Raw genomic sequence first — 23,413 nt, forward strand, 5'->3', positions numbered from 1 at the left:
AAAAGAAAACAACACTTATGGTGAAAAAAAGTAAAAATCTTTTTATTTAAAGCACAAAATGATGAGAATCTATGTCCTGATAGCAGCAGAAGCCAGCCAGCCTTCAGCTCAGTGAACAGAGACTCAGACACTTTCAGAACAGCTCTATGTGAACCACAGCCGCCCCCCCAATAACGAAAATCTGTGAATAATTGACGCTGCTTTAAACTCCCAGAGCCTCTGCAGAGTCAGAACCTTTTTCTGTCGTTTGGGTTCATTTCCACAAGCTGGAGATGATGAAGGGCGTTTGGATGGCATCTTAAACGCGTAAACAATACTTGGGGGATTAGTGTACTGTTAAACCCCTAAATAATAGTGCAGTATTTGTTCATTAAACAGTGATGAAAGTCAGGTAAGGAAAAAATCCCTGAACTTTTCTTTGAGCGATATGGCGGGCACAGAGCGAAATTTTGGAAAAATACGTGGTCTTAGATGCATTCTGGTGCATTCTGGCAGCTAGTTATTCACTTCTTTATCAAGAAACTAAGACTAATTGGAGCATCATGATTTGTCATTCAAACCCCTAGTTTGACTCTCCATTAAGGACTTGCTGGTCCTAAAAAAGAATTTGGAAAATTGCTCAAAGTAACACAATCCTACAATCTACGCTTTTCCTTAAAGCTGCAAAACATACAATTGCTAAAATATAGTAACATCAAAGCCCCAAATGGCAAAAAGAACATCAGTAACTATTATATTCTATGAAAATACCTCAGTTATTTATACATTATTTCTGCTTTAGAAATGACTGATGTACAACATCCACTTGCACTGTTTTCTCAAACTTTAATTACATCAAAATATGGGATCTGCTTTAAACTTTAATTCTATAACATAATACATCAATTCTTTAACACCAATACTAAGTAATCTGGGAAATATCAAAACAAACATACAAACTAAATTAAACATTGTAAACATTATTTTTTAAGGGAGTGCGGGTCCAAACCATCAAATACTTATAATTAATGTCAACTATACTGAACTAAATCATGGTAATTAGGAAATACAAATAAATTAGATAGAGAAATGTATTCAAAATAAAAACTGAAACTCAAAACTAAAATTGAAATTATTTCAAAATGTGGTTTTGAGATTATTTTACACAAAAAAGTATTTGACCTACACTACCTTAAAAATCTTTTTTTTTCCAGCCAAGACCACTTCAATTTGTTTTTTATCGTCTTCTCACAACTGAGGTCGTGACCACGCTCAATAATGACGATGCCTGCCATTATTTTAACACAAATTTGATCGCAAACTCTTCAGATGTGTTTGTGAAAGTTTAGCGTGGGTCCGCCAGTTTTGGTCTCTAGGGAAGCAAGTCACGCTGACCACGTGGTGCAGACAGAGCCAATCAGACCCGTCGACGCATCCGAAAGCAACTAAAACGTCCCGTCATTGGTCAATTAGGCCGGGAAGACGAGAGATGGCCACGACCATAGAGGAAGCGATCTGTGGAGAAATATAGAAAATAAAGCTAAAATTAGCTGATTTCAGACCATTTTTTAATCCGGAAAGCGATTTGTCCGTAGAGATCAGGTCTTTATTTCCCGGAAAGTACGTTCGGTTTGCTCAAAAACCCGGATTTCCGGGAATTCCCGGAAGACTTTCATCACTGATTAAAATGATACCTCTCAATTAAATGTGTTGAATATTTATATTTTCATAATTCATTTTTCATATCTTACTGCCTTACCAACCTGTAAGACTGGAAACCAACAAAGTCGACAGACGATGACTCTGGTCCTTCTGCCATTTTGATGCTGGCTAACGTCTCCATACCGCCTCACAGACTCAAACGCCACCTGCTGGCGGAAAGGTGTAACTTCACCCGTAAGGCACTTAAACATTAGGGAAAACATTTGGTTGATGCTATAAAGAATTCAACTAAATGCTTTCCTGTTTTTCTTTATTACAGCTGAGGAAACTAATGAGAGCTCAAAGGCCGCTTAAACATGTTTTACTTTTACAACAGAGATTATGAATTTTCTGACACACCAGATATATATTTGAATTAAGCCATTTTAAAAGAAAAAAACATTTCTGGTATTGACTTATATTTTCAGTCATGCTACAGAAACGCTTCCATTCCTACCAGTTCCAGCAGAAAAAGGTTGTCCAGTGTCCAGCAGAGGGCGCTTGGTCCTTCGCTAGGATCACTTTCATGGTTCAGGGTTGGTTCGCCATCTTGTTTCTTCCGCTCACGGATCTCAGAAAACAATCCGCTTTATTCGGCCCAACCTTCATGGCCCATCAGACAAACATAAAATACACTCAAATAAGCTAAATAAAACACCAGGCAGTCAGTACGAATAAATAAAAATAAGGTCGCCTTTTTTATTTTATTTTTTAAACAGAACTATTTCAAGTTACGCATCACGTAATGGCGGTTGGATGTCCGCGCGAGGCCTACACTAACGCGCCAAAACATCTACAACTTGACAAATAAAACATAAAACAACATAAATTCACTGCCTTAGTCTGCAATTTCACGACATTTACTAATAAAACATTGTTAAATATGAAATTTATGCAAAGAAATATATTTTTAACACACTCACCAAGTCCCGGTTGAGTACGTGAAAATAGACTTCTTTTTTAGGCAAAACCCAACTTCACCACCGGGTAAAATGAACAAAAACCAAACTTTTATCGATCTCTGATCATCTCATCTTCTCCCTCGTTTGATAAGCTGCATAATGGCTGCTCTGCTAACGTACAGGAAAGCTCTCAAAGCTGAAACAACCTGATTGGCTGTTGTCGGTCACGTGGTTCACGTCACCCAGAGACTGCATACCTTTTCAAAATAAAAAAGAACAAATATGAAATAACATTTTGAACAATTTTCCATTTATGTTTTTCTTCAATTTTAATATGTTTTTGATTTTATTTTTCAATTTATTTTCAACAGTATTTTAACCTGAGTTACAGTTAGAAGGAATTGTTTTCTCTTCCAAAATTAAGTAAAATTGAATAAAAAATAGAAAATTAATTTCTTGCTTTGGTTGAGACATTGAATGGAACTTTATTTCTCTCTCAGGGAGAAATTTACCCGTCAAGGAAGCCCAAAGAAAAAAAAGTGATAGTACAATTGCAAATCACCAGATATCAAATCAAACAAATCAGTAAATAGGTACATTTATATATGTGCACATTTTTGATGACCTGATAATACAGAGAAACGAGCCTCCCCCATCCTGAAAGACCCCACGCACCCCTCACACCCTCTGATCGCCCTACTCCCCTCAGGCAGGAGCTGTGGAGCAAAAAGAGCAGGACCATGTTGGAATAATGTATATAGGTTATCTCATATTTGCTTATTTTATGCATCACCTAGCTATATATATAGGTGATTTAATCATGTTTGCAGAAGTGTCTGTGTGTGTCCAAATCTGTTTCACAGGAAGGTGGAGGTGACACCCTTGGGAGAAAATATTTATCTTTGCGTCTTTTCAGCATTCTCCTGAGAACCTGTGTTAGCTGTGTTTAAAATGAATCGAAGGACACTCTGTGTTAGTTTATCTGTGAGAAACGGCTTTGCAGGTCCAGAGATGATTTGAGAAGACTGTGGAAGGATGGACATGTTGTAATAAATGCTTTCTGATAGCGTTGCAGCTGTGTTTTTATCTGTTTCCCCTCCTTAGAGCTCAGCGCATGTGTAACTTAGGGAAAACCCAAATCAACTTATTAAAAGAGGAGGCAGCAGAATTTGCGCCAGAGTGGAGAGAGATTGTTTACTGGGTAGATCTCTGTCTGCTCTCCTCGTAAAGGTACCTTTGTCTGTTGGTCTTTCTTTCCTTTTTGAATTATGATGTTGCAGGTTGTTTTAACCCAACAGACCACCAGATGAGCAACAGTTTCTTTCCAGAAGCAGTCAGACGCTAAACTCTGGAAGATCACTGGACCCCCCCCACCCCTTCCACCTGTGCAGTAGTGTCATATATTCTCCTCTGTGCAATACTCTATAGAAATCATTAGGGGTGTAACGGTACACGTAGTTGGACCGAACCGTTTCGGTACAGCACTTTCGGTTCACGTTCATACCGTTTCGGTTTTTCGGTTTGTTTACTTTTCCCCCGCAAATATATTAACTTTGCGTTGAGGCGGAACTAATGTTACTCGCGGTATTCCGGCGAAACTCTCACTGGTTTCTGCACTCGCGTGCCTGTAGAAGGGGGCCGGGGGGGCAGAGCGTGTCGCGCGCAGCGCAACAGTGTGTGAGTGCGCGTTCAGTTTGTGTAGCTCAGTTATGGAGAACGGCAATAAGTCAGAACGGGGAAGTGAACCCCGAAGGAAGATCCGTCTTCCACGGTCAGAAACGTCATTGCACTTCAGCGTCAACAGCTATCAGCTGATGGAGGTGACAGTCACAGTGCGCATGTCCACAGGATCAGCATGGCAAATGCTTAGCTTACGCTCTCCTGTGTGGGAATGCTGTTGTGTTGACATCGTTACACAAAGATAGTGTATGCAACAGAATAGATCTGTTAATGCTCTTAAAACGACATGACCCGACCGTAACAATCGGGTCTACAAGGAAATAAATGTGCAAGTTAATTTTTCAGGCCAGTGTTAATTATCCAAAGTTTTAGTTCCTGGCAGCTAATAGTTTTTCCTATTTTATTAAGCAGATCACCTATATCGGTCAATTTTATTTATTGTTATATAAAACCAATAAATGCATTTTGCAAGTAATTATTTTCTGGCTTTTTGTAAAAGGAAAATACCGAAAATAGATTAAAGCTTTATTAATGTCCCAATGGGGAAATTCAGGTGTCCGACAGCAAAACACACAATAAATAACAATAAGATAATAGTTCATAAAATAGCAGTTCATAGCAGGCAGATGTGTTAAACAGCCGAACCGAAATGTATCGAACTGAGCCCTAGAAACTCTGAATCGAACTGAAATGAGATTTTAGTGCATCGTTACACCCCTAGAAATCATATTTCACATTGACATGTCTCTTCCTGTCTGTCACTAAACGGCTGGCCTGGGACCAGAGATACAAGTTTCCTTTCATCTCTGTGGTGAAATGACAACAAAGAATCCTGAATCCTAACAGATCAGGGACCAGTTCCATGGAATAACCAACAAAGACCTGATGGAGAACTTCAGAGCAGGTCTTCCTCGGCACATCCTGAGACTTGGACTATCAGGAAAAGAGGACAGCTTCTACCGCTGGGATGGAACAACTTCTGAAGGGACTGGATGGACAGCTGACTTTAGATTTTATCATCTCTTTATTTGAATCCATCACAGACTGGATGAACATTTATTTTTCTATTCATGAAAAGCAGTAAAGTTGATTTTCTTTATAGCAATAGTTTTAATACAGACTTCATGTAAACTGTTGATAAATTCATACAACAAATCTACAGAATGAAACAATAAAACCTTTATTAACTTTGTGATTTTTTACATTTATTCATTTGATGAACTATGAGAGGCAACAACACATTTATACAAACAAACACACACATTGTGGGGCAGTTTAATACATGTGATAAAAATGTACAACATTCTTTACAACATACAAACATACACAAATATACACATAACCTAACTATGATTAGTGTCAGGTCAGGGGTGGGTGGAGGTTATGCTTTAGTTGGGGGAGTTCACTAGGTTTAGGGCCAAGGGGGGGGTGGGATAGGTTTAGGATCAGGGTTAAGCGATCATTAGGGTTGGGGTTAGGATTAGGATCAACGCAGATTTGGGCAGATCTTTGACACCACTTACTACAGGGGTCAAGTGGGGGTCGGGGCAGGTAAGGTTTAAGATTAAGTTTAAGTTTAGGGTTAGAAGTTCTGGAGTCGCCTAGCCAGTCTCCAGACCTAAATCCAATAGAGAATCTTTGGAGGGAGCAGAAACTCCGTGTTGCTCAGCGACAGCCCCGAACCCTGACAGATCTGGAGAAGATCTGTATGGAGGAGTGGGCCAGAATCCCTGCTGCATTGTGTAGAATCCTAGTGAACAACTACAGGAACCGTTTGACCTCTGGAATTGTTAACAAAGGCTTCTGTACCAAATATTAAAGTTGTTTAACACAAGTAATCACATACTTATTTGTCACAGTAATATAAAAATAAATTGTTTTAAAAAACTGTACAACTTGATTTCTGAATGTTTCTTCAGATTCTGTCTCTCACTGTGGAAATGCACCCATGATGAAAATATTAGACCCCTCCATGTTTTCTAAGTGGGAGAACTTGCTAAATCACAGGGTGATCAAAGACTTATTGACCTCACCGTTTGTGCAGTGAAGGTCAATCCAAACTGTCATCTGTACTATGAAGATGACTGGGTTCTACTGACTCACTGGTTTAACTAAATGGGTCCAGGTCATTTTTATTTTTAGAACCAAATTCCTTTTTTATGTCCTTCTGCAGTTCTGGAGTGAAAGACCAGATTTTTTCAGCGATTCTTTCTATTTACACTTTGAGCGAACATTTGAGCCCCACCACGAATGTCAAAACCCACCACAATTTGCATTCACATTGTACCTGATAAAAATGAATTTTGGGCTTAGTGAACGACCCATGTTCATGGATTGATGGCCATTCTTTTTTCTGTCGTATGGCTCTGCAGGACGGGGAGGTCCTAGGGGTCCACAAAAGCCACATATCTGCAGGGATTTCTTTTGCAGTCCCTGCAGATATTGTCCTCCTGGTAGATTTGTCTCGTCAGCCTTCTCTCAGCTGGAAAACATGTACAAATGCAGGGTTATGCAGGACGGGGAGGTCCTAGGGGTCCACAGGAGCCACATATCTGCAGGGATTTCTTTTGCAGTCCCTGCAGATATTGTCCTCCTGGTAGATTTGTCTCGTCAGCCTTCTCTCAGCTGGAAAACATGTACAAATGCAGGGTTATGCAGGACGGGGAGGTCCTAGGGGTCCACACAAGCCACATATCTGCAGGGATTTCTTTTGCAGTCCCTGCAGATATTGTCCTCCTGGTAGATTTGTCTCGTCAGCCTTCTCTCAGCTGGAAAACATGTACAAATGCAGGGTTATGCAGGACGGGGAGGTCCTAGGGGTCCACAGGAGCCACATATCTGCAGGGATTTCTTTTGCAGTCCCTGCAGATATTGTCCTCCTGGTAGATTTGTCTCGTCAGCCTTCTCTCAGCTGGAAAACATGTACAAATGCAGGGTTATGCAGGACGGGGAGGTCCTAGGGGTCCACAGGAAACACAAATATCCAGGGATTTCTTTTGGAGTCCCTGGAGATGTCGTCCTCCAGTTCCTGGAAGATTTGTCTCGTCAGCCTTCTCTCAGCTGGAAAACATGTACAAATGCAGGGTTATGCAGGACGGGGAGGTCCAAGGGGTCCACAGGAGCCACATATCTGAAGGGATTTCTTTTGCAGTCCCTGCAGATATTGTCCTCCTGGTAGATTTGTCTCGTCAGCCTTCTCTCAGCTGGAAAACATGTACAAATGCAGGGCTATGCAGGACGGGGAGGTCCTAGGGGTCCACAGGAAACACAAATATCCAGGGATTTCTTTTGGAGTCCCTGGAGATGTCGTCCTCCAGTTCCTGGAAGATTTGTCTCGTCAGCCTTCTCTCAGCTGGAAAACATGTACAAATGCAGGGTTATGCAGGACGGGGAGGTCCTAGGGGTCCACAGGAGCCACAAATCTGCAGGGATTTCTTTTGCAGTCCCTGCAGATATTGTCCTCCTGGTAGATTTGTCTCGTCAGCCTTCTCTCAGCTGGAAAACATGTACAAATGCAGGGTTATGCAGGACGGGGAGGTCCTAGGGGTCCACACAAGCCACATATCTGAAGGGATTTCTTTTGCAGTCCCTGCAGATATTGTCCTCCTGGTAGATTTGTCTTGTCAGCCTTCTCTCAGCTGGAAAACATGTACAAATGCAGGGCTATGCAGGACGGGGAGGTCCTAGGGGTCCACAGGAAACACAAATATCCAGGGATTTCTTTTGGAGTCCCTGGAGATGTCGTCCTCCAGTTCCTGGAAGATTTGTCTCGTCAGCCTTCTCTCAGCTGGAAAACATGTACAAATGCAGGGCTATGCAGGACGGGGAGGTCCTAGGGGTCCACACAAGCCACATATCTGAAGGGATTTCTTTTGCAGTCCCTGCAGATATTGTCCTCCTGGTAGATTTGTCTCGTCAGCCTTCTCTCAGCTGGAAAACATGTACAAATGCAGGGTTATGCAGGACGGGGAGGTCCTACGGGTCCACAGGAGCCACATATCTGCAGGGATTTCTTTTGCAGTCCCTGCAGATATTGTCCTCCTGGTAGATTTGTCTCGTCAGCCTTCTCTCAGCTGGAAAACATGTACAAATGCAGGGTTATGCAGGACGGGGAGGTCCTAGGGGTCCACAGGAGCCACATATCTGCAGGGATTTCTTTTGCAGTCCCTGCAGATATTGTCCTCCTGGTAGATTTGTCTCGTCAGCCTTCTCTCAGCTGGAAAACATGTACAAATGCAGGGTTATGCAGGACGGGGAGGTCCTAGGGGTCCACACAAGCCACATATCTGAAGGGATTTCTTTTGGAGTCCCTGGAGATGTCGTCCTCCAGTTCCTGGAAGATTTGTCTTGTCAGCCTTCTCTCAGCTGGAAAACATGTACAAATGCAGGGCTATGCAGGACGGGGAGGTCCTAGGGGTCCACAGGAGCCACATATCTGAAGGGATTTCTTTTGGAGTCCCTGGAGATGTCGTCCTCCAGTTCCTGGAAGATTTGTCTTGTCAGCCTTCTCTCAGCTGGAAAACATGTACAAATGCAGGGCTATGCAGGACGGGGAGGTCCTAGGGGTCCACAGGAAACAAAAATATCCAGGGATTTCTTTTGGAGTCCCTGGAGATGTTGTCCTCCAGTTCCTGGTATATTTGATCAACTGCGTTTACCTGGACAAAAGTAATCGCAATGAAGATGTTAGAAAATCAGAAAAAAGGAGCAGATTAAATCTTTAGAGTGATGTTCACCAAAGAAACTTTCAATTTTATTCTAAAACAATAAAATTCTATCTCCCTCTTTGTTACTTGTTGGACCATCTGCTACAGAGGAAGATCGACCGGTAACATTTACATTATATGTTTGACATTTTCCTATTGCTTACGGTTATTCAGATTTTAATGATACATTGATTCAATTCTAAAATCCTGAGTTTCCCTTATATCATGCAGCCCTATTCTAATCTATTTTCAAAGTGTTCCCTTCGGTTAGTCATTATTATGAGAGTTTTTAGTGTTTTTAACGTGTTCCTGTGGCATTTCTCTGATGTTGAAGGACAAAGATGGAAAAGTTCAGCTCAAAGTTCATTTCTGTCTACTTCTCTATTCAAATTGTTGTGAATCAGGAGCAGAAAAAAGCAGTTTGACAGAGAACTAGCTTGGGGGGCCTCAAGCTTCCTGCTCTGCTCCATTCTGATAGATCCACCTGCAGACAAATAGATCCATGAACGTCTTTGTTTTCCTGGTCTGAGCTGGAATCTGCATCCAGACAGTACGGCTGCATAGCTCTAATATTTCTGGCTGTTTTTGTTGCTAGGGGAAGGGGGCGAGGTGGCTCCATGCTAATGGCCCCGCCCACATCTCAGAGGTGAATTTCTAATGAACTCCTGCTGCTCTGAAGAAACTGTCCTAGAAAAAAGAGTTTTGAAGGCAAGTTTGGATCCTGGTTATTAGATAGAGGTCTCAGAAATGTGTGGATCAAATATAATATCCAGGGGTTGACATAGCCCAGAAATTTGCACTGGCCCACAGGGCCAGTAGTTTTTGAAAGTAACTGGCCCGACAACGCGCACAGCGTGACCCACCGCCGCAGGCGGCACACGAGCGATGGACGCCGCAGCAAGCACCGCAATTTTAATTTGGTTCAATTTGGTGCATTGTGGTGACGTCTAGCACTTATTTATAGACTTTTCAATGACTGGAAATAGAGCATATCAAACCTAAATCTGCTCTAGTCTGTTTCAGATTCTATGAAGAGAGCACTGCAGTGTAGTAGGTAACACTAGTTAAGAAGTTTTCATGCTGCTTCTAATCCAGGGCTCGACATAGCCATTTGTCCGCTGGCCCGTCCTGTTTTTCGAGCAGTGCGGACCACAAGACTTTACTTTTCACTTGTCCGCTCGGGCCACTAAAATATCTAACGGTTTATATATTCTACACCTTTTTCAATAAAGTAAATTTTGCAAAAACGTGTAGATTTACCTCGTCTTCATAATTTAGTTTTTCTGCTAGTCCTGTGTTCAGACTTCAAGGGTTTCTATGGGAAACCTTTGATCACTTCTCCTCTCCCGCCTGCGCGCGCGCGGCTTTCACTGCAGAGCACCACGCGCTCACTACTTTCTTTTTTCAAATTTTATTGAATGTAACAATTCAATACAAAACAATGTTAAACAGCAACAACGAAGGCACAAGCCAGTGGGTTATTATTACATTTGATTATAAATCCGACACCTTCACTGAAGAGAGACTGAAGCATGTCAGAAATGTGGAAGACATGGCAGGAATAGATAGGAATATGTTAGATGGAGTAATGGGTGGAATTAGTAGTATGGACAGCAAGATATTTAATGAATGCATTGAAGATGAAACTGTATGCACTAAGCTTTAAGCTGAATGTCAAAGAATCAAAGGCAACTCCAAATACCTGAATCTCAGACTCAAATGCAGTAGAATGTTAAACTACTTAATTTTGTTTTTCTTTACAACACTGTAAGCAGTAAGTATTTCTAGTTAGCTGAATGATCTCAGTTAGACCTGCACAATATGAGGAAAACTCGCGATATGCGATAGAGATTAAAATTGCGATAACGATATAATTTGCGGTATATAAACAAACAGCAAAATAACCAAATAACCATTCCCAGTTTAAAAATTATACTCCAAATGACCCACGTTGACATAGGTTACAAACATCTAACATAACAGGGCTCCATCTGATTGGTCAACAATGTGAAGGCGTCCATCCGATTGGTCAAATGCATTAAGGGATTTATTTGATTCGTTAAATGGTTCAAGCTGCCATTAAATTGTTTTAACACATTTAAGGTTTATGATTTATTGTGATATTTGCCGTTAGAAGCACCATGAAAACTTCTGAACTAGTGTTACCTACTACACTGCAGTGCTCTCTTCAAAACATCTGAAACAGACTAGAGCAGATTTAAGTTTGATATGGTCTATTTGTCTATTTGTCATTGAAAAGTGAAGAAATAAGTGATGTCACCAGAATGCACCAAATTGCACCATGTTAAAAGTTTCCGGGGGGGCATGCCCGCGGACCCCCCTAAAGTTGCAAGCACCTGCGGAGCGGCGGGTCCCGCTATGCGCGGTGTCGGGCCAGTAACTTTCAGGCAGGGCCAGTAAGTTTCAAAAACTACTGGCCCTGTGGGCCAGTGCAAATTTCTGGGCTATGTCAACCCCTGTAATCACTGCTATTTCACATTTGTTGGTAATCAATAGTTAAGAAGTTTTATTTACTTTTCTGCTCTGACTGCCTTGAGGTTCTGCTTTTAGTTACTGTTGCAAAGTTACATTTACTTTTTAGATCCTTAATTACTGTTATGTTGTTCAAATTTGCAGAGTTACTTGTTTAAAGTTGCAAAGTTACATTTACCTTTTAGTTACTTAATTAAATAATTGAAAAATTAAATAAGATCGGGATGCTGTGATTGGGATGGATGGAAGGGAAAGTAGACTGAATGTATTGGAAGAGTTGAATGAAGCGTTGATTACAGGAGAGGAAGTTGAGCAAGCTGTGGGAAAGTTGAAAGTAGGAAATGCTGCAGGTGTGGATGGGTGTGCTGTGGAATGCCTGAAGTGTGCTGGAGCCATCGTGATCGAGTGGTTAGTGAGATTATTGAATGTGTGTTTTGCAAACAGGCAGGTGCCGCTTGATTAGATGAGTGCGTGTGTGGTTCCCATGTACAAGGGGTGATAAGTATGAATGTGATAGTTTTAGGGGTATTGGTCTGTTGAGTGTTGTAGGCAAAGTGTATGGGAGAGTGCTGATTAATAGGGTAGTGGAGGGAACTGTGTGTATGATTGGTGAAGAGCAGTGTGGTTTCAGGAGAGGTAGAGGGTGTGTGGATCAGGTGTTTGTTGTGAGACAGGTGTGTGAAAAGTTTTGGGCTAAGGGGAGGGAGGTGTTTTGGGCATTCATGGATTTAGAGAAGGCGTATGATAGGATTGATAGGCGTTGTGGGTTGTGTTGAGTATGTATGGTATTGATGGTAGTTTGTTGGAAGGTGTGAAGAGTTTTTATAGAAACAGTAGAGCGTGTGTGAGAGTAGGAAATAGCATGAGTGAGTGGTTTCCTGTGAGGGTTGGTCTGCGTCAGGGATGCGTGATGTCTCCGTGGTCGTTTAACGTGTATATGGATGGTGTGGTAAAAGAGGTGAATGAAAGGGTGTCGGGTACGGGTGTGAGCATGATAAATACTGACGGTAGCGAATGGAGTGTGAATCAGTTGCTGTTTGCAGATGATACTGCACTAGTGGCTGACTCAGAAGAGAACTTGGCACATCTGGTTGAGGAGTTTGGAAGGGTGTGCGACAGAAGGAAGTTGAGAGTGAATGTGGAAAAGAGTAAGGTGATGAGGTGTACGAGGTTAAAGGGTAAACATAGATTGAATGTGGCATTAAATGGGGAGTTGTTGGAAGAGGTAGAGTGTTTTCAGTATTTGGGGTCGTGTGTCTGTGTGGATGGTGGAATAGAGGGAGAGGTAGAGTTTAGAATGAATGAAGTACGAAAGATATGGGGGGGAATGAAGAGAGTGTTTGAATGTAGGTCACTGGGAAAGGATGCAAAAAGGAGATTGTATGAAGGTGTGATGGTGCCTGCAGCGTTATATGGGGCTGAAACATGGAGTCTGAAAGTGGCGGAAAAGAGAAAGCTGAATGTAGTTGAGATGAGATGTTTGAGGAGTATGTGTGGTGTGACGAGTATTGATCGTGTGAGAAATGAAGTTATCCGAGAGAGAACTGGTGTGATGCGGGAGTTGGCTGATAGAGCAGAGCAAAAGGCACTGGGATGGTTTGGACATGTTGAAAGAATGGGAAGGGAGCGATTGGTGAAAAGGGTATATGAATCTGATGTGAGTGGAGTGAGAATGAGAGGAAGACCGCGAATGGGATGGACAGAGGGTGTAAGGAGAGCGTTGAATGCAAGAGGGATGACTGTGGTGCAGGGGAGAGAGGCTGCTCAGGACAGGGATGGGTGGAGAGAGTTTGTGTATGGATGAATGGATGGGTGTGGTAGAGGTCTGGTCTTGGGATGAAGCGGCAAGGGGAAACCAGCCTTGGCTGAGGCCCTGCTGTGGAGGTGCCCACGCTGGAGTGTGCAGCTGACCCTGGTGCAGTGTGGTGTGGCTTAGACCAGGCCTCAGACCAGTCACATGCACATACACACACACGCACTCACACACTGAAGGAGGAGGGTTTGGGGAAGAGACAGAGGGAGCTAAAATTGTGTGCCTTGTCTAGGCTACCCCACCTTGGTGGGACACAGCCTTGGTAAATAAAAAAAATAAGTTGCTCCGACGGATGCGGAGAGTGAACACTGTTCGCTGTTGCGGAGAGTGGGCACCACGTGACCAAAACAATCATGGCGGACGTCAAACTTTCAAAGCCATGAAGACGAGGTAAATCTACACGTTTTTGAACGCTACACATTATTGAAAAAGGTGAGAAATATATTAACCATGAGATATTTTAGTGGCCCGAGCAGACAAGTAAAAAATAAAGTCTTGTGGTCCGTACTGCTCGAGAAACAGGACCGGGCCAGCGGGCAAATGGCTGTCGAGCCCTGAGATCAATGGTTAAACAGGGTTAATGACTAAACCAACAAGAAGCATCCAGAAATGATTTTTTCCAAACACAGGTGTGCACACAGGATTTCTTAGCTGTCCCATGAACTCTGGACCACAGAACAAATCCTGAAGGTTGTTGAGTTTTTTCAGAAAAAAAAAGCAACACTTATGGGGAAAAAACAGCTGTATGTGAACCACAGCCGGTGTGGTGTTCTCCACTATGTCAGCGATGAACTTGATGTTGGCAATGAATACAAATTATGAGTAGGGCAATAGAATGGACCCCCGCCCCCCTCATGCTCTCCTGTGAGGGAACACTTTGGGGATAAAAGGAAAAGACGGCTGGAGAAGTTGAATGCTGTGTTTCCACATTTTAATCTTACATGAAGATAGCATCAGCCACAGATAACATCTAATCTGTTATCCAACTTAGAACGGCATCACCAGACTGTAAAAATCGGGTCTACAAGAAAGAAAATTGTGCAAGTTAAAATGTTTTTTGTCTGTTTGAGGCCATTGTTAAGTATCCAAAGTTTTTGGTTCCTGACAGCAAATAGTTGTTTTATTTTATATAGCAGATCACCGCCATAGGTTAATTTTATTATTCTTATATAAAACCAATAAATGCATTTCGCAAGACTTTTTTTTCTGCCTTTTTGTAGCGAAAAAGGCAGAAAAAAATGTATTGAGCAGAGTCCATTGAAATTCTGAACTGATTTGAGATTTTAGTGTACTGTTAAACCCCTAAACAATAGTGCAGTATTTGTTCACTAAAGTGATACCTCTCAATTAAATGTGTTGAATATTTATATTTTCATGATCTATTTTTCATATCTTACTGCCTTACCAACCTGTAAGACTGGAAACCAACAAAGTCGACAGACGATGACTCTGGTCCTTCTGCCATTTTGATGCTGGCTAACGTCTCCATACCGCCTCACAGACTCAAACGCCACCTGCTGGCGGAAAGGTGTAACTTCACCCGTAAGGCACTTAAACATTAGGGAAAACATTTGGTTGAATGCTATAAAGAATTCAACTAAATGCTTTCCTGTTTTTATTTATTACAGCTGAGGAAACTAATGAGAGCTCAAAGGCCGCTTTAACATGTTTTACTTTTACAACACTCAACAGGGATTATGAATCTTCTGACACACCAGATATATATTTGAATTAAGCCATTTTAAAAGAAAAAAACAGCATTTCTGGTATTGACTTATATTTTCAGTCATGCTACAGAAACGCTTCCATTCTTACCAGTTCCAGCAGAGAAAGGGTTGTCCAGTGTCCAGCAGAGGGCGCTTGGTCCTTCGCTAGGATCACTTTCATGGTTCAGGGTTGGTTCGCCATCTTGTTTCTTCCGCTCATGGATCTCAGAAAACAATCCGCTTTATTCGGCCCAACCTTCATGGCACATCAGACAAACATAAAATACACTCAAATAAGCAAAGTAAAACACCAGGCAGTCAGTACGAATAAATAAAAATAAGGTCGCCTTTTTTATTTTATTTTTTAAACAGAACTATTTCAAGTTACGCATCACGTAATGGCGGTTGGATGTCCGCGCGAGGCCTACGCTAACGCGCCAAAACTTCTACAACTTGACAAATAACACATAAAACAACATAAATTCACTGCATTAGTCTGCTATTTCACGACATTTACTAATAAAACATTGTTAAATATGAAATTTATGCAAATTAAATATATTCTGAACACACTCACCAAGTCCTGTTGAGTACATGAAAATAGTCTTTTTTTTCAGGCAAAACCCAACTTCACCACCGAGTAAAATGAAGAAAAACCAAACTTTTATCGATCTCTGATCATCTCATCTTCTCCCTCCTTTGATAAGCTGCATAATGGCTGCTCTGCTAACGTACAGGAAAGCTCTCAAAGCTGAAACAACCTGATTGGCTGTTGTCGGTCACGTGGTTCACGTCACCCAGAGACTACATACCTTTTCAAAATAAGAGAACAAATATGAAATGACATTTTGAACAATTTCCCTTTTATGTTTTTAAATTTGTTTTAAATTTATTTTCAAGGGTATTTTAAGCTGGGTTACATTTAAAAGGAATTGTTTTCTCTTCCAAAATTAAGGAAAATTAAATAAAAAAAAGAAAATTAATTTATTTCTTTGATTAAGAAATTGAATGGAACTTTATTTATCTCTCAGGGAGAAATTTACCCGTCAAGGAAGCCCAAAGAAAAATAAAGTGATAGTACAATTGCAAATCACCAGATATCAGATCAAACAAATCAGTAAATAGGTACATTTATATATGTGCACATTTTTGATGACCTGATAATACAGAGTTGTGCAGTCTGATAGGGGTGGGAATGACAGACCTGCAGTAGTGCTCGTTTCTACACTGTGGGTGTCTTATTCCACCCATCCATCCATCCTTACAGAATTTTTGTTTAGGACATAAAAACTGGCTCTTTGCTGTTTCTGTTCTGTTGAACTTCTCTTCTGTTGGTGATGGACCTTCCCCAGCAATAGTTTTTTAGTTCATTACCAACAGTTGTGTCATTGTGTCTGTCTGATTGTGTCACTGATCTTGATATGTGATTTTGAAGCATTTGACATTCCATCCTGCAGTTCTTCCTCAAGCACCTCACTCACATCCACAGAGGCACCATCAGCTGCTGGAGACTTTACCTTCATTCCTGAAAACTGGGCCTCTCTCATGAGGTTTTGTTCTTTGGCAGCATAAGTCTCCTTACTGTCCTCTGAAAGGTGCCTCATGGTGATGAAATCATGAGTGAGGGCTTCTGGTCTCAATAACTACAAATGCATTTCAAAATAAAAAAGATGTTTTTTCTGCTTTCTAAGGAGAATTGTTCTTCTCCAGCTGTAAATGGAGTTCACTCTCTGTGTTCATACAAAATGATTGAGAGACTTGCTGTCACATTTGAACGTTTATCAGAAGAGTTATTGAGGCTGGAAGTCTGAATCTGGGAAGATCTTTCTAACTTTACCATGTCTTCTGAGTCCTGCACTCTGATTGGTTGACACCCCCTTGCCCCCCATGTTCCACTATTGGACACAGATCCATTTAGACACTCGCAGGGAACGTGTCAAAAGTCCGAGCGCAGTTGTAGCGAGCTGTGATTCGTAGCCGCAGATTCGAGCAGTTGTAATCACCAATTGGAGGTTGTAACCCTAGATGAAAACATAAAAACGGTAATTTGTCAGTTTAGATTTTGTTTGTCAAACTTTACAGCTGAAGATTTTTACTCACAGATGCAGATTTTTGGTGCGCAAGTTCTCACATCCTATTTTACAACTTCTCACATCAAATCTAAAAGCTCGTCCACTTTGACATATTAGAACTGACTTCTCTAATGCAAACTGCTGCTCCACCTGCTGGTCTATGACAGTGTTGCTCCCAGAGGCTCATTTTTCTCATGGTGACCTCTGTCAGGTTGCAGACCCCTGAGTCAAAAACTAAAAGTCAGAATGGTCAAAAGTTGTTGAAGGCTTTTGTGCGGCCAACAGCAATACTAAAGGGCATTTTCCCAACAGAATGAAAAGAGCAAAAGTTATTCCACTGTATGAGTTTGAGGATGAGCACAGCGTCACAAATCACAGACCTGTCTCTACACTGCAACAACATTTGAACATTTTAGAGAAACTTTAGACATTTATGAGGTTCTAACTGACTGACAACAGATCCTAAAAGATAAAACTAGAGCTACGTTAAAAAAAATGCAGTGGGGACATTTGCTAAAAAAAAATCAATTGACAATATTTAATAACTAGAAGGAGCTGAATTTGCTGAAGAAATGCCCAAAAATGTGAAGATGTTAAACCTTTGAAACAAAAAAACAACAACAAAAAGAAATAAAGAAATGATCAAAGTTGACCATAAATAAAGTGAAAACAGCACAAGAACAAAGAAGATATGTTTATTAAAAATGGGAGCATCGGGTATCATCAAAGCAGAGAAGTTGTGCAGCACAGCTCACGTGTCTCGCCATGATGACGCCACCAAGCAGGTACAGTGGACAGGAGCTGTTCTTCATCATTTAGTGAGAAAACAGCTGTTTGTTTGGTTTGATGTCATTCCCTCTACAGTCCAGCAGGGGGCGGTGTAGGAGCAACAAGAAACAATGTTTTTCACTAAAAAGACAAGACTTGTTAAAGTTTCCAGAAGCTGCTGGATCAACAACTGTGGGAGTTCTTGTCAGAATATTCTGATGAAGAGTACAGAGTAGATCAAAAGGCTGGGTCTGGATGTTTCTTCAGGCTGTGCTACAGCGTCTACTCTCAGGTGTGATCCCACTGCTGAGCGGCACGCGGGCTTTGACCTGCTCCGTTTCCGGCCTGGGCCGGTTCACCCGTCCTTAGATGACCTGGTCTCCCCGGGCTCCCCCCGAAAGACCATATCGTTACCGAACTCAGTGCAGACACCTGATCAGCACAGTCCACTGCAGCTCAGAGCTCCTGAGCTCCAACCATCCTCCAGCCTCGGCCTCCATGAGCGCAGATTACAGGCGTGCGCCACCACACCCGGCAGGAAACACAGATCAGCTGTTGGACTAAGATGCTGCAGTCACAGCATCTTAGTCCAAGAAAAGATGGAACTACAGAACTCTGAGATGGAATATCCAGACAGATGCCATCACTAGACAGTGCGCTGAACCTTTTTTCTTCAATGATTTGTGATATTCACTGGATTCCAGGAATTACATGAAATCCTCTCCATCTTTTCTCACCTTTGTCATAGTAGGAATAACACCTCAATGTTCATCTTGACCCCATAGGATAGCACAAGGGATCATAGCTCTCTTTTAGTTGTCTGTTCTGACTTCATATGTGCTGTTCTAGGAGAAAACAGGAAGTGCTTCTTACAATTTTTAGTCATCTTAACATCAAAATACTCTCCAAAATTAAATATAATCACTCCTCACCTCCATAAATGTGGTATAAAGTGTAGAAAACACAAATATTCAAATGTACAAAATTAAAGAAAAAACAAGTAAAAACGTTTTTCAGTATGAAAATCCCTGAGGATTCAGTCATGATATGGTTAAAACGGCTGTTCAAGTCCCGGCTGGGGGACATGAAAAACAACATCAATGGGAGATCTTTCTGTCTGGAGTTTGCATGTTCTCCCCGTGTATGCGTGGGTTTTCTCCGGGATCTCCGGCTTCCTCCCACCGTCCAAAAACATGCTTCATAGGTTAATTGGCAACTCTAAATTGTCCATAGGTGTGAGAATGAATAGGTGTGTGATTGAGGACATTCTACCCTGCGACAGACTGGCGACCTGTCCAGGGTGTCCCCTGCCTTCCCCCACATGTGGCCGGGTTAGGCTCCAGCAGCCCCGTGACCCTGAAAGGGACTAAACGGAATAGAAAATGAATGAATGAATATGAATACGGCAGAGTTTGTTGATGCGTTCCTCCATATTGCTGTGCTGCTGTGTCACCACCGTTTTCTGGTTCATCCTTCTGTGGATATAACTGTATGCTTCGTGGAATTGGCATGGAGATTTCTCCTCTCCCAGTTCACCTTGTCCACCTGAAGTCTTAGTTAATTACAGGTTTTCTACAGGCAGTTTGTCTGGACCCGCCCATAAAAGGTGTAACGCTTTTGCTGGCAAATGATGTGGCTGGCAAAAACTGTCTGACAGTTTTTCCATGCCTGTTATTTCAGGAGTCTAGACATAAGATAATGTTGCTGCAGAGAAAAAACAGTTCAGAAAGCTGACTGTCTGAGTGAACATGACAGGTTTTCTCATAAACAGGTGACAAGGAGAAAGGACCACACGTCTGTTTTGGAGCGCTCCAGGAAGTCCAAGCTACCTATACGTCTGCAGAACCCGGGGCGTGCAGGTCGGATAGCAGCCGACCCTTCTCACCCTGGACATGGATTACGAAGGCTAAGGTCCATCAGGACCAGAACCTGGAGACATAAGAACAGTTTCTTTCACTCTAAGGTCAGACTCATGAACACCTTTTAACTCCTCCCCCCTTAAACTTTTCACATAAATGTTCAGTCACCAGTCCACTACCCGCACCTTCTCCATCCTCAGTTTGCACTGTTTGCACCATTGTACCTCTATTTATTGCTGTGTCCTTTGTGTTGTTATTTTTTTGCTCACTGCTGTTTATTTTTGTTATTCTTAAGTGTTTTTTGTCGCACATTAGCACCGCAGCAAATTCCAAAACTGCCCTGTTCACTGAAAATGGCAATAAATACTCCTTGAATCCTTGACATGAAAAGATCTAAAAAATTGCTGTAATTTGCGTATTTCCTGTTCTGTTTGCTACGTGTAAAATCAGACCACATTTGTCTGTGTCAGTTTCTGAAACATATCTTCAGCCAATCATCATGTCTACTGTTTCCTATTGTCTGCCTGTTTGGTCATTTACAACAAATAAAAGGTGAGAACCACTGAGCCTCAGGTCCATCCTGGACTCCTGGGGGGTGTTCCAGAAAGCAGGTTATGCTAGCTCCCACGGTAAGTTTGAGGTTAAGGAAGTTGATAACCTCAGTTTTCGGTTCCAGAAATGGAGGTATGTTTCAGGGTAGGTCAAGTTGCCATAGCAACTCATGGTCTGACCATAACCTGGTCGGGAGCAGGTTTAGTTGAAGCTTAGTTTGTTTACAGAGAGGTGAAGCAGCATGGCGCGTCCATTTGAAGATGATTTAGTGGATGAAGAAGCTCAGATAATACTTTTTCCACCATGAGAGGGTGATAAGATCACGTATGGATGTTGGAAAATTAAACTTTTTTACTTTTATCTAACTTAGTTATTTGCTTCAGTTAAGATAAATCATTTGTTTGTTAAGTCAGCTTAAAAATAACATGTAGTTTTCCGACAGTTATTTTACTTTCATTCAAATTAATTCAATTAAGTAGGTGTAACTTGGGTGCTGCTGTTAGAGCGGCACCGCAAGGGATTGTGGGATACCATTTCCTTTGCCTGTCTGGATGGATTTTGGTTTAAGTGTGGCTTTTTGACCAAATGTGTTTAGTTGTTTAGCTGTTTTACTGTGTTTTGCCATGTTCTGCCGAGTTATTTTGTCCTACTTTGCTCAAGTCTCTGCACCATGAGTGAGAGTGAAGGAGAAGATGATGATTTTATCTAGCACACATACCAATCAGAATTTTAATGATAATGATGGAAAATTCTTTAATGGATTTATGCAAAATGTGCATTTTTTTCCCGTCCTTTTTATTGTAATAAAAATTAGCATATCTGCAGGCTCATACTTAGACATATGAGAGATCAAGAAGTATAATTAATTAAGATGGAAAAATATTAATTGAATTGGAGTAATATGACATTTAGTTAGATAAATACATAAATTTGAGTTGTATAAAAATTACTAGGGATGGGAATCGAAGCCCCATGAAGCTCTCATGGGGCTTCGTGTAAATGTGCCAGAAAAATGAATGAAGCATTTGGGGCTTCGAAACCACACAGAACAGCGGCATCTGGTGGCAGACAGGACATATATCATCTACTCCACTAAGTTCCTTGCCCTTGTAACACTTCAGTGTGGAAATAAAACAAAGACAATGTTTGAAGATTTGTGAGAAGTGCTTGTGTTACATTGTGAATGCCATGTATAAAGTGAGAATGAGTGATTGTGAACCAGGGTCTAACATGACTGGGTGGGATACATGTTATAGATTTTTATTTAAAAACAGAATTTTCTCCACTGTGCTGGGCTTCAGCCTGTTTCGTCTTTGGCTGACGATTTCGCCAGCCTTGGAGAAGATCCTCTCACAAGGCACAGATGAAGCTGGTGTGCATAAAAACTTCATTGCCAGCTTGTAGAGATGTGGGTATAAAACCTTGTGGGTAACCCAGTATCTCAGTGGGTCCTGAGTCCTTGGGATGTGAGGTTCCTTTAAGTACCTAGAAGGACATTAATAGCCTATTGTCATGCACCAGTCTAAAATGAGCAGAAGTTATGATGAGGATTCTAATCTTTACTGTACCTCTGAACCTCCACTGTTGCACTGGCAGTTGTGCTGGTCACCTGCTGTTGAACCCCCACATGCCTGTCCAGCAGGGCCCAGAGACCACCATCTTCCTGCTGACTTGAAAGACCTTCTCTAGGTGGCGACTGTGGCTGTGCCTCTGGAAGTAGCGCCTGCATTGTTGCAGCACACTCTTTAGTGAGTCGCTCTATGGCCGTGTGGGCAGTAGAGCCCTGCGCGGGACTATTTTCTTCATCCCGCTCCCGCCCGCGCCCGCTGAATTTCTGACCAATCCCGCCCGCTCCCGCAACGTATGCGTTACACTCCCGCCCGCACCCCCAATATGTATGTCCACTCCCGCCCGCACCCGCAAAACTCATAGAATTAAGTCCCGCACAGTAATAGAGATGCATTGATTTTGTATCGTCTCCCGTCCCGCAGGAAAAAAACACGTATTTTGTTTTGATGATATTAAAGTTTAATTAAGAGATTCGTGTCCCTCCTCCAGCCTCATATTTTCATGCATTCCTCTTTTTTGAAATTTGCAACTTAATTATTAAATATATTTTTACAAATTATGTTCGGTTAAAAGTGTGCGTGTGTCCGCGCGCAGACAGACGGCCTGAAGCGCGCTGAACCAGCTGGTAAAGATGCAGGTCAAAGTCATTTGAATTTATGGAGGAAAAAAACATTAATGGTTCAACAGAGCTGAAAATCTATGAATTAATTTTTTCCTGACAGAAAAATACTTTTAGCTTCAGCCTTTTCCAGTTTTGCTGATTCGCAGATCTGAGAACCATGCGTGACTCACGATGAACCGCGTTTGAAGTTCTTTTCTGCTTCATCCATTGACATCATGTCCCTGCCAGGTAACCTGCTCCATCCTTATCCGCGCAGTGTTGCCGGATAGATTGACAGCTCTTTCATCCGTGTGCTGCGCTATCTACCCTGACTATCGTGTTAACCTATGATGACCGTATTTTGCGCTCTCTCTGTAGAATACACTGGGAGCGCGGGGAAAAACAACTGCCAGCTACAGAGTATATGAACAGGTAAAGAGGAAAAGCAGGTAAAGAGGCGGAGGAGGGGCTTTGGCTTCAAACTCTGTCAGAGAGATGGAAACACGGGCGTCAGATTCAGACGCAGCTTTCCCTGCGGGAGTTGAAGCAGAGACTTTCGCTGGGATGATTTTATAAACCCAAACATGGAAACATGATTACCATGTAGAACTCTTCAAAATTATAAACCTGATCTCTCCACATTCTCCGTGTCTATCATGCATTTATGCACACATCGCTCCATGCAGCGATCAGACCAGAACCTCTAGCTGGTAGCTCCGCCTACACGTGACCGCGGTATCAGGCTTTAAAGAACACACTAAGAGGCGGGGCGGGGCGCTGCACACCCCCAACAACAGGTTAGATGACAGAGGCCATTGGGCGTCTCTACCTGGTGCGTTCACGGAGCTTCAGTACATAAGAATCCAACAGCCGCTCAGCCTAACGTAGTCTGCTAATATATATTCACGAGATATTCATGGCAGCACTGATCCCGCAGGGTTTTTTTTCTGCCGCCCGCTCCCGCCCGCAGCACAATTCAAACCGCCCAATCCCGCGAGATTTGGGTTGGGTC

The 23,413-nt window shown here is 42.1% G+C and overlaps 4 long non-coding RNA genes across 4 annotated transcripts in view; all 4 read right to left on the bottom strand.

Annotated features, from left to right (window-relative positions):
* Positions 1-431, bottom strand: part of LOC111946478 — a 5,950-nt gene extending 5,519 nt beyond the window's left edge. Inside the window, exon 1 of the long non-coding RNA XR_002872212.1 lies at positions 1-431. This exon is cut by the window's left edge and continues 516 nt beyond it. This is a non-coding gene — a long non-coding RNA (uncharacterized LOC111946478).
* Positions 432-1,666: 1,235 nt separating this feature from the next.
* LOC111946476 lies at positions 1,667-2,749 on the bottom strand. Its single transcript, XR_002872210.1, has 3 exons — positions 2,604-2,749; positions 2,138-2,283; positions 1,667-1,850 (listed from the first exon to the last, which is right to left on the bottom strand). It is a non-coding gene; the product is annotated as an uncharacterized LOC111946476 (long non-coding RNA).
* Positions 2,750-6,184: 3,435 nt separating this feature from the next.
* Positions 6,185-15,719, bottom strand: LOC111946471. The gene is made up of 4 exons (XR_002872198.1): positions 15,558-15,719; positions 15,090-15,236; positions 14,684-14,791; positions 6,185-8,920 (listed from the first exon to the last, which is right to left on the bottom strand). It is a non-coding gene; the product is annotated as an uncharacterized LOC111946471 (long non-coding RNA).
* A 5,756-nt stretch (positions 15,720-21,475) lies between these two features.
* On the bottom strand, positions 21,476-22,001 carry LOC111946475. Its single transcript, XR_002872209.1, has 2 exons — positions 21,800-22,001; positions 21,476-21,716 (listed from the first exon to the last, which is right to left on the bottom strand). It is a non-coding gene; the product is annotated as an uncharacterized LOC111946475 (long non-coding RNA).
* Between the last annotated feature and the right edge of the window lie 1,412 nt (positions 22,002-23,413).

Source organism: Oryzias latipes, chromosome 19 (assembly GCF_002234675.1).
Source record: "Oryzias latipes chromosome 19, ASM223467v1".
In the NCBI taxonomy this organism is placed as follows: Eukaryota; Metazoa; Chordata; class Actinopteri; order Beloniformes; family Adrianichthyidae; genus Oryzias; species Oryzias latipes.